The following is a 17,567-nucleotide window of genomic DNA, read 5'->3' on the forward strand; positions in this document are numbered from 1 at the left end:
TGTTCCCCATCACCCCCCATTCCCCCCCGTGCCCTCTCTGGGCGAGCTCGCCCCTCAGTCCTGTTCCCCATTGCCCCCCATTCCCTCCATTCCCCCCGTGCCCTCTCTGGGTGAGCTCTCCCCTCAGTCCTGTTCCCCATTCCCCCCTGTGCCCTCTCTCTGGGCGAGCTCTCCCCTCAGTCCTGTTCCCCATCGCCCCCCATTCTCTCCATTCCCCCCGTGCCCTCTCTCTGGGCGAGCTCTCCCCTCAGTCCTGTTCCCCATCACCCCCCCATTCCCCCCGTGCCCTCTCTGGGCGAGCTCTCCCCTCAGTCCTGTTCCCCATCACCCCCCATTCCCTCCATTCCCCCTGTGCCCTCTCTGGGTGAGCTCTCCCCTCAGTCCTGTTCCCCATCGCCCCCCATTCTCTCCATTCCCCCCGTGCCCTCTCTCTGGGCGAGCTCTCCCCTCAGTCCTGTTCCCCATCACCCCCCCATTCCCCCCGTGCCCTCTCTGGGCGAGCTCTCCCCTCAGTCCTGTTCCCCATCACCCCCCATTCCCTCCATTCCCCCTGTGCCCTCTCTGGGTGAGCTCTCCCCTCAGTCCTGTTCCCCATTCCCCCCTGTGCCCTCTCTCTGGGCGAGCTCTCCCCTCAGTCCTGTTCCCCATCGCCCCCCATTCTCTCCATTCCCCCCGTGCCCTCTCTCTGGGCGAGCTCTCCCCTCAGTCGTGTTACCCATCACCCCCCATTCCCCCTGTGCCCTCTCTGGGCGAGCTCTCCCCTCAGTCCTGTTCCCCATCGCCCCCCATTCCCTCCATTCCCCCTGTGCCCTCTCTGGGCGAGCTCTCCCCTCAGTCCTGTTCCCCATTCCCCCCTGTGCTCTCTCTCTGGGCGAGCTCTCCCCTCAGTCCTGTTCCCCATCACCCCCCATTCCCCCCGTGCTCTCTCTCTGGGCGAGCTCTCCCCTCAGTCCTGTTCACCATCACCCCCCATTCCCCCCGTGCTCTCTCTCTGGGCGAGCTCTCCCCTCAGTCCTGTTCCCCATCGCCCCCCATTCCCTCCATTCCCCCCCGTGCTCTCTCTCTAGGCAAGCTCTCCCCTCAGTCCTGTTCCCCATTCCCCCCGTGCTCTCTCTCTGGGCGAGCTCTCCCCTCAGTCCTGTTCCCCATTCCCCCCTGTGCTCTCTCTGGGCGAGCTCTCCCCTCAGTCCTGTTCCCCATCACCCCCCATTCCCCCCGTGCCCTCTCTGGGCGAGCTCTCCCCTCAGTCCTGTTCCCCATCGCCCCCCATTCCCTCCATTCCCCCCGTGCCCTCTCTGGGCGAGCTCTCCCCTCAGTCCTGTTCCCCATTCCCCCCCGTGCCTTCTCTCTGAGTGAACTCCCCTTTTCCCAATGCCCGATCCTTGCTTCATACTATTTTTAAAAAAAATCTAATATTTATCCCTTTCCCTTTTAAAAACTATTTTGGAGACCAGTTCCCCATTGTTTCTGGTCAGGCATTCCACCTCGTACTGAACTCTGTAAAAACCTGTCCTAACCTCGTCCTGTGTTCTTAGTGATGACCTTTAATCGGTGTTCTCTGAGTATTGAGTCATCAATGACTGGAAATACTTTTTCCCTATTTACCTCATCAAAACCACTCGTCATTTTCAGCTCCTCTATCAGATCTCAGCAGAATTTTCTCTGTTCTAATGAAAAGAGCAGCAGTTTGTTTAATTTATCTTCATAACTGAAGCCTCTGATTGCTGGGATTACCTCAGTGAATCTCCTCTGCACCTTCTCCATGGCCTTGACATCCGTCCCAAAGTATGATGCCCAAAATATTCTACCTTTGGCACAGCCAGTGATCTGTACAGGTTTAGCAATACTTCTCCACTTTTGTACACTACCCCTATTTATAACAGCTTGGATCCCAGATCCTTTCTCTCAACAGCTTTATCAACTTTCCCCTCGCACTTAAATAAAATGGACCGTATTTTCCGATGCCTATGGGTGTGTCCGAGCTGTGTACCCACCTGTAGGGACATCACAAATGCCGGTTTCAGGCATGCGCTGAAAAGCGGTATTTCCGATCTGTGAAGAATGCTCCTGACAGATCGGACGCCTGCCCTGGAGAAAGGTCTCTGCGGGGGGAGAGTTCCGCTTTCTCCAGAACCTCCGCCCGCTGAAATCACTGAGAAATCTTACGCCTGATAAAAGCAGTAAGGCCTCCTTTTACCAGCATAAGGCCTAGAAATTGGATTGGTAGCGCCGGCGCTGAGCGCCTAAAGAGACCTAGAATTGGGGCGATGCCCTATGTTGGGGTGGTCGCTATGAAGATAGCGACAACTCAGATATTGACTATACATTTAGCGCCTGCGCTAAGTGTTTGCGCGCGCCCGCGAGCGCAAGCAGATCATGACGTCATTTCAGTGTGCAACGCCTTCTAGGAGTGCCTGAGCGCATATTGGGTGGCACCCGGAGCCTTAACGCCTAGTGCTATTAGTGACAGTTCGACGGAGGGCTAGCAGGCCCTTCTCGGAGTAGGGGGGCGCGATTTAAAGGGGACAGCTCTAGTGCAGAATCCTCAGACACTTGGCCTGCTCATTGCGATCGTTGCTGGAGAGAGTTGGCGAGCTACTGTGGAGCGGAGTTTTGGGAATTGAGCTTTAGAGTACTTGGGACCTTCAAACCGAAGCACTTGCAGCACTACACCTAAAAGCCTTTTGACCAACTTGCATCGGAATGGGAGCTTCTTTGTAGGGCGACGGCTTCATCGCCCAACACTGTGAAGGGGCAGAGAGACGGCGGGAGACAGGGCCGGGATTGGCCAGAAGGAGGAGGGGCAATGGAGGTCGGCCAAACCGACGGGATGCTGCGAGGGTCTTTAGGCAGCAGGTGACAAGCCTTGACATGTCGGAGGAGCAGTGTTTGGGAAGGCTCCGATTCTGGAGGGACATTGTTACTGATCTGTGCCACCTGCTTGGTCAGGATCTGCAGCCGCGTGAACGCTGCAGGACCTCTCTGTCCGTGATCGCTAAACTGACTGATGGCCTCAATTTTTATGCCAACGGATCCTTTCAGCCAGCCATTGGGGACATTGCGACTGTCGCTCAGGTTGCAGTCCACTGTTGCATCCGGCAAGTTACAGATGTCCTTTATAGGCGAAGGCGTCAATTCATGACCTTGCCTCTGACCCTGCACAAGCAGGCGGAGCGCACAGGGTATCGCTTCTATTGCGGACTTCCCCATGGTGCAGGGGGCGACTGACAGCACACACGTGGCTTTGAGGGCGCCATGCCATCATCCTTAGGACTTCTGCAACCGCAAGGGGCTCCACTCCCTCAACATGCAGCTGGTCTGTGACCACCGCCAAGTCATCATGGCAGTCACCGCGCATTTCCCAGGGTGCAGCCACGATGCCTTTATCCTGCGGTTGACCTCAGTTTGTAACCTTTTTGAGGGGCTGGCTCGAAGACGAGGCTGGCTTACTGGGGACAAGGGCTATCCTCTCTGGCCATGGCTGATGACAACACTCCGTGTGGCCGACACCCCAGCAGAAGAGCTGATCAGCAGCGGCCATCAGGCGACCAGGCACAGTAAACAGCACACTATTGGTGTTCTCAAAAAGCGTTTCCGATGTCTGGAACATTCGGGGGGATCCCTGCAGTACTCGCCGCAGCAAGTGGGACACATCGTCGTCGTCTGCTGCATGCTCCACAACTTGGCGAATCGCCGCACCCAGCCAATTCCAGCTGTCCCTCAACGACCAGCAGAGCAGGCGGAGGAGGAGGAGGATGAGGAGGAGGAGGAGGAAGAGCAGGTTGAGGAGCAGGTGGAGGAGGAGGAAGAGCAGGTGGAGGAGGAGGAGGAGGAGGAGGAAGAGCAGGCAGAGGAGGAGGAGGAGGAGGAGGAGGAGGAGGAGGAAGAGCAGTATGAGGAGGAGGAGGAGGAGGAGTATGAGGAGGAGGAGGAGGAAGAGCAGGCGGAGGAGGAGGAGGGGGAGGAGGAGGAGGAGGAAGAGCAGGCGGAGGAGGAGGAGGAGGTGAGGAGGAGGAGGAGGAGGAGGAGGAGAGCAGGCGGAGGAGGAGGAGGAGAGGAGGAGGAAGAGCAGGCGGAGGAGAGGAGGAGAGCAGGCGAGGAGGAAGAGCAGGCGGAGGAGGCAGGGAGAGAGGAGGAGGAGGAAGAGCAGGCGGAGGAGGAGGAGGAGGAGGAGGAGGAAGAGCAGGCCGGAGGAGGAGGAGGAGGAGGAGGAAGATGGAAGGGCTGCTGAAAGTGGAAGGGCCATACGTCAGAGGCTCATCAGGACTCGTTTCGAGACCCCTGTGGCGGAATGAGGAGAGTCTTAACTCATGCGCACTTTGGATGTTTGACGGCCTCTGAATGCCAGCATCACTGAAAGTAGTCACGGGCACCATGCCACATTGAAACTTCTGTTTATTGACACAAAAGTCTTTCATTACAGCAAAACAATGTAATGTCAACAGAAACCATAAGTTATTAAATAACTGTGACCTCTTCGGCAAAGCCGCAAAACTCAACAAACCTTCTGCAAATATAACAACAGGTGAGGGTGTCCTTGAATTTGGACAAAGAAACGTCTCAGCACCTCCCTCTACAACTGGCCCCTTGAGGGAGAACGACTTCTCTTTCGCGCCCGGCCCCCTTCCCTCCCTGCTGCTCCTACGTAATTGCACCCCAGTGGCGGGCTCAAGGCTGGGGGACGCCTGCTCACTGTGTGGAAGCGCAGAAGCCCCTGAGGTACGGCCTGGCCGGCCTCTGGGCTTGGAGGGTGCGGACGCAGGATGCTTGATGTGACCATGGCTGGAAGCAGTGTGGCCTGCAGGTGGTGGCAGCTGCAATGCAGACGTCCCAGCGCTGGCATGTGCAATGGTCTCCTGCCGAGAGAGGACACCTGCACCATGGTCGGACGACACACTGGCTATCTGAGGGGGAGCGGCTCGGCTCATCCGCCACAATCGCATGCTCCACTGATTCCTGGCCTTGTATGGGACTGGAAGGGCCCGGGGTGATTCTAACTGATGCAGAGAGGGTGGCTGCAGTGAGAGATCGCGTTGCCTCAATCTGGGAGTGGAGGAGCCCAGCAAGTAACTGCGTGGCAACAGTGAGGACCTGTGTGCCAGGTGCCAGTGCTTCGGAGAAGCCCTGGACAGTTCTTCCCATTGCTTCGGACAAGGCAGGTGCCCGACCGCTCCACTGCCTCAGACAAGCCCTGGACAGACCTTTCCAGGGATTGTCCGAAGCCCTGAACAGTCCTTTCCATAGCCGATTCAAAGCCGTGGACAGTCCTCTCCATTGTTGGACCAAAGCCCTGGATAGTCCTGTCCATTGTTGCCCCGAAGCCCTGGATAGACCTGTCCATTGTTTCCCCCGAAGACCTGGAGAGTCCTCTCCATTGTTGCCCCAAAGCCCTGGAGAGTCCTCTCCATTGTTGCCCCGAAGTCCAACATACTCTTAGCCAATGAATCTATTGACTCAGGCATCTTCTCCACTGCAGCCATCAGCTCCGTGTGTCTGACCCGGGCCTGTTTGCTCATTTCAGCCAGGCGACGCACCTCATCTGCACTCTGTGCAGCAGTCATGACTACCTGCCTTGCCCTCCGGGGAGACGGCGGCCGAACTTGCCTATCCCCCTTGCGTTGCTGCATGCCGCTTGGTCCGGCAACTGGTTCATCCTCAGAGCCCCCCCCCCTCCCCTCCAGGGGACTACTATCCCCAGTCTGTAGATGTGTCCGCTCCCCGGATTCTGCAACGGCTGGTCCGGAGTCCTCCTGCTCCTCGCCTCCGGTGGCACTGGCACTGGCAGCTTCAGTGCGTTGAGCCCGAGTTGGTGCTGATTCATCTGAAAGTAGAGAGGTGGAAGAGTGGCTTTAGCAAAAGGACAGCTTTGCTGAAAGGCATGCCAGATTGCGGCATGGCTCTGACATGGCTGCACACTGAGGATGCATGCTGGCGGGGGGACCAAGTGGAAGGCAACAGGTGAAAAAGGTGAGAGTCTTACCCTCGCTGTCGGTAATGGGGTCGGCAGATGCAGTGGTCACAGGACTAGACAGACGTCCTCCAAGTATCTGGTGCACTCTCTCCTCCAGATCCGTGAGAGTGACCACTTGTGGGGGTCCACCACCGGTTCGACGCTGCTCCTTCCGGATCATCGCCAGCTTGGACTGCAGGGGAAAGAAGGGGAAGTTCTGTAACATGATGCCTTGAGAGATCATCGCATGCCCCCCATGGTGAAAGAGCCCTTACATGAGGCCTTGAGAGATCATTGCATGCCCCCCATGGTGCAAGAGCCCTTACATGAGGCCTTGAGACATCTGTCCATGTGTGTGCCCAGAAAGGGCCATGGGTGCTTGCAGGCAGATGCCATTGGGGCATCATTGCAGCAGGGTGCCCGAAGTCAGCTGCAGATGGAGGGAATCAGAAGTTTGGTAAACCATCACTCACCCTAACGATCCGTGTGAGGTCGTTGAATTTCTTCCTGCACTGAACAGGGGTCCTGGTAGCCATGCTGCTGGAGTTGACCCTCACAGCAACCTCCCTCCAAGATCGTCGGTAAGCCTTCTGATTCGGCCTCTTGCCATTATCCGGATACAGGACATCTCGACGGCGCTCAACTGCAGCCACCAAGTGGTCCAGAGCCTCAGTGCTGAAGCGCTCTGCTCTCTGTCTAACCTTCTCCATGCTCAACAAGTTTCTAACGCCAGAGAAGGGCGAGCGCCGATTCTGAGGCCTACAGGGCGCGTTGGGTGTTGAAGCTCAGGCTGACTGACCCACCCCTTTAAGAGCCGGCCGGCGCTTGGAAGTCTCGTGGTTTCCCGTAATTGAGATCACCTGCGCTGCGCCCGTCCACGTCGCTATTGAGTAGCGCCTGAACTTTTGCGCCTTAGGAGCACCGTGCAACGGCTGAACTAGCGCCTCAATTGCCTTTGGGGGCGATGCAACCCAATATCACGCCAGGCGGCGATAACGTTCGTCTGGCTATAAACTTTGCGCAGCGCCAGTTCTAATGCCTCAAGCGGGGCTATACCCAATTTCTAGGCCTAAGAGTTTAAAAAAAGTAAAAAAAAAAAAAATTTTTTCACTCATTTATAATTTAAAAATACTTTTTAAAAAGGTACGTTCATTTTAGCCCCGTAAAAAACTTTAATTATATTTTCAAAAAATTAAGTTCTTGTTTAAAATATTTAATTTAATGTAATTTTAACTCATTTAAAAAATGTGATGGTTTTTTAAAAATGTATTTAATGTTTTCGTGTTTTGGGGTGATCCCCATTCATTTATTTGACGGGTCTATCAAAAGTATGAAGGGAGATTCCCTTCTCCTATTGGATGGCCTGGCCCACGTGATCCCAGGGACATTTGTGAACCGCCTGCGCCCCGGGATACCGGGGCCCTGCGCCCCCGGGATACCCGGGCCCTGCGCCTGCGGTATACCCGGGCCCTGCGCCTCCGGGATACCCGGGCCCTGCGCCCCTGGGATACCCGGGCCCTGCGCCCCTGGGATACCCGGGCCCTGCGCCCCCGGGATACCCGGGCCCTGCGCCTGCGGTATACCCGGGCCCTGCGCCTCCGGGATACCCGGGCCCTGCGCCTCCGGGATACCCGGGCCCTGCGCCCCTGGGATACCCGGGCCCTGCACCGCCAGGATACCCGGGCCCTGCGCCGCCGGGATACCCGGGCCCTGCACCTGCGGTATACCCGGGCCCTGCACCTGCGGTATACCCGGGCCCTGCGCCCCCGGGATACCCGGGCCCTGCGCCTCCGGGATACCCGGGCCCTGCGCCGCCGGGATACCCGGGCCCTGCACCTGCGGTATACCCGGGCCCTGCACCCCTGGGATACCCGGGCCCTGCGCCCCCGGGATACCCGGGCCCTGCGCCCCTGGGATACCCGGGCCCTGCGCCGCCGGGATACCCGGGCCCTGCGCCCCCGGGATACCCGGGCCCTGCGCCCCTGGGATACCCGGGCCCTGCGCCCCTGGGATACCCGGGCCCTGCGCCTGCGGGATACCCGGGCCCTGCGCCCCTGGGATACCCAGGCCCTGCGCCTGCGGGATACCCGGGCCCTGCGCCCCTGGGATACCCGGGCCCTGCGCCGCCGGGATACCCGGGCCCTGCGCCCCTGGGATACCCGGGCCCTGCGCCCCTGGGATACCCAGGCCCTGCACCCCTGGGATACCCGGGCCCTGCGCCTCCAGGATACCCGGGCCCTGCGCCTCCAGGATACCCGGGCCCTGCACCGCCAGGATACCCGGGCCCTGCACCGCCAGGATACCCGGGCCCTGCGCCTGCGGTATACCCGGGCCCTGCGCCCCTGGGATACCCGGGCCCTGCGCCCCTGGGATACCCGGGCCCTGCGCCTCCAGGATACCCGGGCCCTGTGCCTGCGGTATACCCGGGCCCTGCGCCCCTGGGATACCCGGGCCCTGCGCCCCTGGGATACCCGGGCCCTGCGCCTCCAGGATACCCGGGCCCTGCACCGCCAGGATACCCGGGCCCTGCACCGCCAGGATACCCGGGCCCTGCGCCCCCGGGATACCCGGGCCCTACGCCCCTGGGATACCCGGGCCCTGCGCCCCTGGGATACCCGGGCCCTGCGCCCCCGGGATACCCGGGCCCTGCACCGCCAGGATACCCGGGCCCTGCGCCTGCGGTATACCCGGGCCCTGCGCCCCTGGGATACCCGGGCCCTGCGCCCCTGGGATACCCGAGCCCTGCGCATTTCGCCTGTGGAGAGGCCCAGCATCGGAGGTGTCTGGATCTCGGGAGCCCTCAGGTAAGTTTGCAGATTTTTTTCCGATCGGAGGCCTCCGCACGCGGGAAGCCTCCTATCGGAAACTATGGGCCATAAATTCCTAAGTGTGTCTCCTCTCTCTTTTAAGTTTTACCATTTAATGTATCAGTTCTCTCCTTATTCACCCTCCCAAAATGTATCACCTCACATTGTTTCCGCATTAACTTTCGGTGGATATCCATCTGCCCGATTTCTTAGCTGTCTGTCCTCCTGAAGTCTCTTACAATCCTCTTCAGTTAACCACACTCCCTATTTTTCTGCCATCTGTAAATTTTGATATTGTGCCCCGCTATTTACCCAAGTCCAGATCATTTATCTACATTGACAAGAGCAACGGTCCCAACACTGACCTCTGGGGGATGCTGACGGGATTTCCGTTCATCTCTTCAAACTTGTTCATCTTCATTGCTTTCTGTTTCCCTTCTCATGTTTGCATTTTTTGTTACTTAACTTGTCCCACTATCACTCTTTATGCCTTGTACCATCATCCCTTTTGTCAGTCACTCTCTCCAGCCTTCCAGCCTGTCACAGACCTTCCCCTTGTTCTTTCCCCCTCCCCTCCTCCCAGACCCTGCTTAAAAGTCTCTCTTCCCTAACCTTTCCCAGTTCTGACGAAGGGTCCTCGACCCGAAGCGTTGACTCTGTTTCTCTCTCCTCGATGCTGCCGGACCTGCTGAGTGTTTCCAGCATTTTCTGTTGTTATTTATAACCCTCCGATCTGAAAAACATCTGGTAACCACTGGGTTTGAATGCTTTAACCTGCTTCCTGTCCATGCTGCCCCATTCCCTATATACCGTGTGCCTTGCCTTCGTCAGCAAGCCTCCCAGGTGGCACCTTATCAAAAGCTTTTGAAAATCCATTTACACAACACTTATTCGTTCCTGGGATGTGGGCTTCGCTGGCAAGGCCAGCATTTATTGCCAATCCCTAGTTGCCCCTTGAGAAGGTGGTGGTGAGCCGCCTCCTTGAACCGCTGCAGTCCGTGTGGTGAAGGTGCTCCCACAGTGCTGTTAGGGAGGGAGTTCCAGGATTTTGACTCAGCGACGATGAAGGAATGGCCGATATACTTCCAAGTCAGGATGGTGTGTGACTTGGAGGGGAACTTGGAGGTGGTGGTGTTCCCATGCGCCTGCTGCCCTTGTCCTTCTAGGTGGAAGAGGTCACGGGTTTGGGAGGTGCTGCCGAAGAAGCCTTGGCGAGTTGCTGCAGTGCATCTTGTAGATGGTACACACTGCAGCCACGGTGCACCGGTGGTGGAGGGAGTGAATGTTTAAGGTGGTGGATGGGGTGCCAATCAAGCGGGCTGCTTTGTCCTGGATGGTGTCGAGCTTCTTGAGTGTTGTTGGAGCTGCACTCATCCAGGCAAGTGGAGAGTATTCCATCACACTCCTTACTTGTGCCTTGTAGATGGTGGAAAGGCTTTGGGGAGTGTGGTGAACCACTGTTTGTATTCCACTGTGTACATGCCTGGACATGCCTCGGCTGACTCCTCCCACAAGTCCTAGTATAAAGGTCATGGTGTGGAGATGCCGGAGTTGGACTGGGGTGGACAAATGTAAGAAGTCACACGACACCAGGTTATAGTCCAACAGCTTTATTTGAAATCACAAGCTTTCGGAGCGCTGCTCCTTCTTCAGGTGAAGAAGGAGCAGCGCTCCGAAAGCTTGTGATTTCAAATAAAGCTGTTGGACTATAACCTGGTGTCATGTGACTTCTAGTATAAAGGTGACTGCTCCCCAGCCCTTTGTATTTCTGGACCGGTCGACCACTCGAGGCAGACCTTCATTCTTTTGTTAATAAAAGCCTTTAGTTACTCTCTTAACTCTCAGTCTTTTATGAGTAATTGATAGCGCATCAATTTTATTAACAAAATTTTTATAATGGAGAAGATCCTCACACCAGCATGCCTGGACTTAGATCATCGGGAGGCGGACTCATCCACCAAGTTTACTCACTGGCTTAAGTGTTTCGAAAAATTCCTGACCGCCTCCGCAGCAATCAAATCGGACGAGGACAAACTGGATGTCCTGACCTCCAAAGTGAACCACCGAGTGTACTCGGTCATCCAAGACGCGACCTCGTACGCGGACGCTATCAAGCTCCTCAAGGACCAGTACACGCGCCCAGTGAACGAAGTGTACGCCAGGCACCTTCTGGGGAGTCGTAAACAACAACCTGGGGAATCGACCGTGGAATACCTTCAGGCACTGTCTGTGCTTGGCCGGGCCTGTGGTTGTAAGGATGTAAAGGCCGCCGTGTACACAGAGGAACTTATCCGGGATGCTTTTGTAGCGGGCCACAGATCCAATTACACCCGACAGCGACTGTTGGAGCAGAGTGACCTCGACCTCAACAAGGCCTCTGAACTCGCACTATCATTGGATGCAGCCTACCGGGGCATGGATGCCTACTCCTCTGCACCGTGGACGCCGCGGGGAATGACAGCCTGGGACACGGTAGGACCGCCTCATAGCGCCGTGCCACCCCAGACACACCCCAGCAACGGCCCAACCACCGCAGCAGTGTCCCAAGGCCAGACAGCAGTGCCCCAAGGCCAGAAATGCTACCTCTGTGGCCAGGCAAAACACCCCAGAGCGCGCTGCCCGGCGAAAAACGCGATCTGCTCGGGCTGCGGGAAGAAGGGACACTACGCTAACGTCTGCAGGGCCAAAGCCACCCCGAACCCCAGCAGCGCCGCGTGTGGGCCATGCGGGCCGCCATCTTGGGCCTCCCCGGCCATGTGCGAACCACCGGTACAGCAGCCATTTTGGACGCCTCCAGCCACATGGGGATCATGGACGCCGCCATCTTGGACGACAGCCGGAACGCAGCAGGCCCCCAACACCGCCTCATCTGATACCCGCAGCGACACACCGACCCCTACGCTGGCATCCGTTACACTGGACCAAGCGAGACCGCACCAGCTGGCCAGTTCCACAATGGACATTAAGGTAAATGGCCACGATACAATCTGCCTTTTTGACTCTGGGAGCACGGAGAGCTTCATCCACCCCGACACGGTGCGGCGTTGCTCTCTCCCAGTCCTGCCTGCGCACCAGCGGATTTCTATGGCCTCCGAGTCCCAGTCGGCGGACATCGGCGGCTACTGCGTAGTAACACTCGTAGTAGACGGGACCGTGTACGATCATTTTAAACTTCTGGTCCTGCCCGACCTCTGCGCTGCCGTCCTGCTGGGGTTAGATTTTCAGTGCCACCTTAAAAGTGTTACGATGGCGTACGGTGGACCCCTACCCCCACTCACAGTCCGCAGCCAGCAGCTCCCAAATTGCCCGCCGCGCACCAGGTGCAACCTCTCCACACTCAGAGTCACCCCCCCCCCACTGTTTGCTAACCTCACCCCCGACTGTAAGCCCATCGCCACAAAGAGCAGGCGATACAGTGCCGGGGACAGGGTTTTCATTAAAACCGAAGTGGAGCGGCTCCTGAAGGAAGGGATTATTGAGGGCAGCACCAGCCCCTGGCGAGCCCAGGTTGTGGTCGTTAAGACCGGCGAGAAGCAGCGCCTGGTCATCGATTACAGCCAGACAATAAATCGTTACACCCTGCTGGATGCCTACCCACTCCCCCGCATAGCTGATATGGTCAACCAGATCGCGCAGTACCGCGTCTTCTCGACCATTGACCTGAAATCAGCGTACCACCAGCTCCCTATCCGCCCTGAGGACCGCCAGTATACTGCCTTTGAGGCAAACGGCCGCCTCTACCACTTCCTTAGGGTTCCCTTTGGCGTCACCAACGGGGTCTCCGTCTTCCAAAGGGAGATGGACCGGATGGTCGATCAAAATGCGTTGCAGGCCACTTTCCCATATCTGGACAATGTGACCATCTGCGGCCGTGACTTGCAGGACCATGAGGCAAACCTCGAAAAATTCCTCCGCACCGCCCAACTCCTGAACCTGACATATAACAAGGAGAAGTGCATATTCCGCACAAACCGCCTCGCCATCCTTGGCTGTGTTGTGGAACACGGAGTCATCGGCCCCGACCCCGACCGGATGCGTCCCCTTATGGAACTCCCACTGCCCCACTGCCTCAAGGCCCTGAAGAGGTGCCTAGGGTTTTTCTCCTATTATGCCCAGTGGGTCCCCTACTATGCGGACAAGGCCCATCCGCTGATCAAGTCCACCTCTTTTCCCTTGACGGCAGAGGCCCGCTTAGCCTTCCACCGTATCAAGGAAGACATTGCCAAAGCCACCATGCATGCAGTGGACGAATCCATCCCCTTCCAGGTGGAAAGCGACGCGTCCGACTTTGCCCTGGCCGCTACCCTCAATCAGGCGGGGAGACCCGTGGCCTTCTTTTCACGAACCCTCCAAGGCCCGGAGACCAGACACTCCGCTGTTGAGAAGGAGGCCCAGGCGATTGTGGAGGCTGTGCGTCATTGGAGGCACTACCTGGCCGGAAAACGATTTACCCTGCTCACTGACCAACGTTCAGTTGCTTTCATGTTTAACAACAAGCAGAGGGGCAAAATCAAAAATGACAAGATCTTGAGGTGGAGAATCGAACTTTCCACCTACAATTACGAGATCTTGTACCGGCCCGGGAAGCTCAATGAACCCCCGGATGCGCTATCGCGTGGCACCTGCGCCAGCGCGCAGATCGATAGACTGCGGGCCCTCCACAATGACCTCTGCCACCCGGGGGTCACCAGGTTCTTCCACTTCATCAAGGCCCGCAACCTGCCTTACTCTATTGAGGAGGTCAGGACCATGACCAGGAACTGCCAAGTCTGCGCTGAGTGCAAACCGCACTTTTATAGACCAGACAGGGCCCACCTGATAAAAGCCACTCGCCCCTTCGAGCGCCTGAGCGTTGATTTTAAAGGGCCTCTCCCCTCCTCCGACCGCAATGTGTACTTCCTCAATATTATTGATGAGTACTCCCGTTTCCCGTTCGCCATCCCCTGCCCGGACATGACCAGTGCCACGGTCATTAAATGTCTGAACGACCTCTTCACCCTGTTCGGTTTCCCCAGCTATATCCATAGCGACCGGGGCTCATCGTTTATGAGCGACGAACTCCGTCAGTACCTGCTAACTAGGGGTATTGCCACAAGCAGGACCACCAGTTACAACCCCCGGGGGAACGGGCAGGTGGAAAGAGAAAATGCGACAGTTTGGAAGGCCGCCCTGCTAGCCTTAAAGTCTAGGGGCCTTCCAACCTCCCGCTGGCAGGATGTGCTCCCCGATGCGCTCCACTCTATTCGGTCACTGCTCTGCACTGCCACTAACGCCACCCCTCATGAGAAAATGTTTGTCTTCCCAAGGAAGTCCACATCGGGGACATTGCTACCGCCATGGCTGATGTCCCCAGGGCCGGTCCTACTGAGAAGGCACGTGAGGACCCATAAAACGGACCCCCTGGTCGAGAGGGTCGACCTCCTCCACGCCAACCCCCAGTATGCTTACATTGCATACCCGGACGGGCGGGAGGACACAGTCTCCATAAGAGACCTTGCACCCTCGGGGGCCGCAGTAACCCACTACTCACTACCACCCCCCCCCCACGATCCGATATCCAGCCCCAGCAGACGGCAGGCCTGGGCCCCGCGACCCGCTCGACATCTACGAGGACGACACGCCTGTGCCACAGCCCACAAAGGGCTCGACGCCGGAAGCTCCACTACCCCTGCCGTCGCCACGCCGATCACAGCGGCAGACAAGACCTCCGGAGAGACTCCAATACACTAACTTTTAATACACTTCACCCCGCCGGACTCAATTTTAAACAAGGGGTGAATGTGGTAAACCACTGTTTGTATTCCACTGTGTACATGCCTGGACATGCCTCGGCTGACTCCTCCCACAAGTCCTCGTATAAAGGTGACTGCTCCCCAGCCCTTTGTATTTCTGGACCGGTCGACCGCTCGAGGCAGACCTTCATTCTTTTGTTAATAAAAGCCTTTAGTTACTCTCTTAACTCTCAGTCTTTTATGAGTCATTGATAGCGCATCAGGGAGTCAGGAGGTGAGATACTCACCGCAGAATGACTACCAGGATGTTGATGGTGGGGGATTCGGCGATGGTAATGTCGTTGAATGTCAAGGGGCAGTGGTTAGATGCTCGCTTGTTGGAGATAGTCATTGCCTGGCACTTGTGTGGCGCGAATGTTACCTGCCACTTATCAGCACAAGCCTCAGTGTCATCCAGGTCTTGTTGCTTGCGGGCATGGACTGCTTCATTATCTGAGGAGTTGTGAATGGCGCTGAACACTGTGCAATTATCAGTGAACATCCCCACTTCTGACATTATGATGGAGGAAAGGTCATTGATGAAGAGCTGAAGATGGTTGGGCCGAGGACACTGCCCTGAGGAACTCCTGCAGCGATGTCCTAGGGCTGTGATGATTGACCTCCAACCACCACAACCATCTTCCTTTGTGCTAGGTATGACTCCAGCCAGTGGAGCGTTTTCCCCACGATTCCCATTGACTTCAGTTTTACTAGGGCTCCTTGATGCCACACTCGGTCAAATGCTGCCTCGATGTCCAGGGCAGTCACTCTCACCTCACCTCTGGAATTCAGCTCCTTTTGTCCATGTTTGGACCAAGGCTGTAATGAGGTCTGGAGCCAAGTGGCCCTGTTGAAACCCAAACTGAGCATCAGTGAGCAGGTTATTGGTGAGTAAGTGCCACTTGATAGCACTGTCGATGACACCTTACATCACTTTGCTGATGATTGAGTGTAGACTGATGGGGCGGTAATTGGCCGGGATGGATTTCATAGAATCATAGAAAAATTACAACACAGAAGGAGACCATTCGGCCCATCGTGTCTGTGCCGGTCGGAAAAGAGCTACCCAGCCTAATCACACTTTCCAGCACTAGGTCCATAGCCCTGTAGGTTACGGCTCTTCAAGAGCACTTCCAAGTATTTTTTAAATGTGATAAAGGTTTCTGCCTCTACCACCTTGGTTAATGTCCCGGGACTGGAGATGGTTAATTTCTCGGGACTGGAGATGGTTAATGTCCCGGGACTGGAGATGGTTAATGTCCGGGGACTGGAGATGGTTAATGTCCCGGGACTGGAGATGGTTAATGTCCTGGGACTGGAGATGGTTAATTTCCCAGGACTGGAGATGGTTAATGTCCCGGGACTGGAGATGGTTAATGTCCCGGGACTGGAGATGGTTAATGTCCCGGGACTGGAGATGGTTAATGTCCCGGGACTGGAGATGGTTAATGTCCCGGGACTGGAGATGGTTAATGTCCCAGGACTGGAGATGGTTAATGTCCCGGGACTGGAGATGGTTAATGTCCCAGGACTGGAGATGGTTAATGTCCTGGGACTGGAGATGGTTAATTTCCCAGGACTGGAGATGGTTAATGTCCCGGGACTGGAGATGGTTAATGTCCCGGGACTGGAGATGGTTAATGTCCCGGGACTGGAGATAGTTAATGTCCGGGGGGGGAGGAGATGGTTAATGTCCCGGGACTGGAGATGGTTAATGTCCGGGGACTGGAGATGGTTAATGTCCCGGGACTGGAGATGGTTAATGTCCTGGGACTGGAGATGGTTAATGTCCTGGGACTGGAGATGGTTAATTTCCCAGGACTGGAGATGGTTAATGTCCCGGGACTGGAGATGGTTAATTTCCCAGGACTGGGGATGGTTAATGTCCCGGGACTGGAGATGGTTAATGTCCCAGGACTGGAGATGGTTAATGTCCCGGGGACTGGAGATGGTTAATGTCCGGGGGGAAGGAGATGGTTAATGTCCCGGGACTGGAGATGGTTAATGTCCCGGGACTGGAGATGGTTAATGTCCCAGGACTGGAGATGGTTAATGTCCGGGGGGGAGGAGATGGTTAATGTCCCGGGACTGGAGATGGTTAAATTCCCAGGACTGGAGATGGTTAATGTCCCGGGACTGGAGATGGTTAATGTCCCAGGACTGGAGATGGTTAGTGTCCGGGGACTGGAGATGGTTAATGTCCCGGGGACTGGAGATGGTTAATGTCCGGGGACTGGAGATGGTTAATGTCCCGGGGACTGGAGATGGTTAATGTCCGGGGGGGAGGAGATGGTTAATGTCCCAGGACTGGAGATGGTTAATGTCCCGGGACTGGAGATGGTTAATGTCCCGGGACTGGAGATGGTTAATGTCCCGGGACTGGAGATGGTTAATGTCCGGGGGGGAGGAGATGGTTAATGTCCCGGGACTGGAAATGGTTAAAGACCCGGGACTGGAGATGGTTAATGTCCCGGGACTGGAGATGGTTAATATCCCGGGACTGGAGATGGTTAATATCCCGGGACTGGAGATGGTTAATGTCTGGGGACTGGAGATGGTTAATGTCCCGGGACTGGAGATGGTTAATGTCCCGGGACTGGAGATGGTTAATGTCCCGGGACTGGAGATGGTTAATGTCCGGGGACTGGAGATGGTTAATGTCCCGGGACTGGAGATGGTTAATATCCCGGGGCTGGAGATGGTTAATGTCCTGGGACTGGAGATGGTTAATGTCCGGGGGGGAGGAGATGGTTAATGTCCCGGGACTGGAGCTGGTTAATGTCCCGGGACTGGAGATGGTTAATGTCCCGGGACTGGAGATGGTTAATGTCCCGGGACTGGAGATGGTTAATGTCCCAGGACTGGAGATGGTTAATGTCCTGGGACTGGAGATGGTTAATGTCCCGGGACTGGAGATGGTTAATGTCCCGGGACTGGAGATGGTTAATGTCCCAGGACTGGAGATGGTTAATGTCCCGGGGACTGGAGATGGTTAATGTCCCGGGACTGGAGATGGTTAATGTCCCGGGACTGGAGATG

This window comes from Somniosus microcephalus, chromosome 11 (genome assembly GCF_052327205.1).
Source record: "Somniosus microcephalus isolate GS21.2 chromosome 11, FLI_Smic_1.0, whole genome shotgun sequence".
NCBI lineage: Eukaryota > Metazoa > Chordata > Chondrichthyes > Squaliformes > Somniosidae > Somniosus > Somniosus microcephalus.